This window comes from Octodon degus, unplaced genomic scaffold (assembly GCF_000260255.1).
Source record: "Octodon degus isolate 3935 unplaced genomic scaffold, OctDeg1.0 scaffold00045, whole genome shotgun sequence".
In the NCBI taxonomy this organism is placed as follows: Eukaryota; Metazoa; Chordata; class Mammalia; order Rodentia; family Octodontidae; genus Octodon; species Octodon degus.
In genome coordinates, this window is record NW_004524621.1 from 208,301 (window position 1) to 210,634 (window position 2,334).

A 2,334-nucleotide genomic window follows, 5' to 3' on the forward strand; every position below is an offset into this window, starting at 1 on the left:
ATTATAAAGAATAAAAATGAGTATTATATATCCACAATAATGTACCTTTATGACAAAATTGGTGTTATGCCCCACAGACTACAGAGTCTGGTCTATATTTCTATTTTTTAGTTGTCTCTTTGTCTGGTTTTGAAATCAGAGCAATAATGCTAGCTTCTAGGAATGAATTTGACAATAACCCTTCTATTTCAATTTTATTAAAGAGTCCGAGAAGTATTGACATTAGAGCTTCCTTTAATTTCTTTAAAAATTTAGTGGTAAATCCATTAGGTCTTCGTTTTTCTCAGTTTATCGGTTGTTTCTTTATTAATGCCTCAATATTGTTGCCTGTTATTAGTTCAGATTGTTTAATATGGGTCTTTTCTTTCCTTCTTTTGATAAGCTTGGCTAAAAGTTTCTCTAGTGTGTGGTCTGTCTGTCTGTCTGTCTGTCTGTCTGTCTCTCTCTCTCTCTCTCTCTCTCTCTCTCTCTCTCTACCTATCTCTCTTTCTCTCTGTCTACCTGTCTCTGTCTCTCTCTCTCTTTCTTTCTTAAGAGTGTCTTGCAATGTAGTCCAGGTTGGCATTGCACTCACGGTGTAGCACCAGCTGACCTTGATCTCACAGTGCTCCGTCTCCCTCAGTTTCTCAAGTGCCGGGCACAGGAGTGTGTCTCCACACCCAGTTTGTTCATTCTTTGAAAGTACTAGGTTTGGACTCTTTGCATTGTTTTTTAAAAACTCTATTTCATTATTATTTGATCATTTCCTTTTTTATGCTAGCTTTGGACTTGAATTGTTCATCTCCCAAGGACTTGGAAGGAGTTGCATCATTATGTTATTTATTTAATACTTATACTGTTTTTCTGATATGTGGACATTCACAGCAACAACCTTCCCCCTTTGGACTGTTTTTAATGTGTCTTACAGGCATGTCATACTGGCCTTGTCATTTGATTATAGGAACTGTTTAAGTTCTTTTTTTGTTTCATTCTACAATACTGATTTTTCAATAATGTATTGTTCAATCTCCAAGTAGATGCAAATTTTATGTAGTTTCTTTTGCCATTGATTTCTAGTTTCATTGCAGTATGATCTAATAACAAACATGGGATAATTTTCACTCTTTTGTATTTATTTAAGCATGCTTTATAGGCTAGTATGTGGTCTATTTTGGAAAAAGTTCCATGTGCTGCTGAGAAAAATGTATACTGAGGGCTGGCCAAATAGTTCAGTGGATTAAAGCGCCTGCAAGCAGGTTCAGAGGCCGGGAGTTTGATCCCCGGGCCTGCTATGCTAGCCCCTCCCTGGGGTGCACTGAGAGGGCAATTGAAACTGGGCATGGTGGCACGAGCGTGTAATCCCATCTCCTGAGAGGCTGTAAACAGGTGGATCACTATGAGTCTGATCTAATAGTGAGACCTGAACATCCTGTAGACCCTTCCCTAAAAGAAAGAAAAATACAAAAATGTCTATTCTGTTGTAGGTGGATTACTCTGTAGACATCTTTCAAGTCCATTTATTTAAAGGTGTGGTTTAACTGTGATATTTCTTTAATGACTTTTTGTCTAGTTAATCTGTATATTTTAAAATGTGGGATACTGAAGTCCCTCACTATGATTGTGTTGATGTACCTGATCTTTTATGTCCAATAGTGTTTCTTTTATGCAGTTGTGTGCATGAGTACTTGGTACATGTGTTTACAACTGTTATCTCTTTCCATTGAATTATTTCTTGAACCAATATGCAGTGACCTTCTTGACCTCTTTTGTTGGTTTTTTTTTTAATAATGTCCACTTTGCTTGAAAATAGTGGATGGCTACTTCTGCTTGCTTTTGGGCTCCCACTCTATGAAATATTATTTTTCATCCCTTTCAGTCTACGAATTTCCTTTTGAAGTAAAAGTGTTTCTTGTGTACAGATGCCATTTTGAGGTTTGTGTGTGTGTGTGTTTTAGAGAAAGATCTATAGTGTGTTCAGGGTCTCACTACTAGATCCAACTCATAGTGATCCTCCTGTTTACAGCCTCCCAAGAGCTGGAATTATAGGTGTGTGCTACCATGCTCAATCTCAATTGCCATCTCAGCATGCCCTGGGGGCGGAGCTGGAATGGCAGGCCTGGGAATGAAACACCAGGCCCCTTCCCCTGCTTTCAGGTGTTTAATCCACTGAGCTATTTGGCAGGCCCTATGCAGATGCCATTTTAGTTGTTTGTATTCAGTCTGCCAATCTGTGTCTCTTGACTGGCCAATTAAAACAGTTTATATGGAGAGCTATTATTGAAAGGCTTTGACTTTTACCTGTCATTTCTCTTATTTTTCTATTGCTGATTCCTTTTTTTTATTGTTTTTTAAATT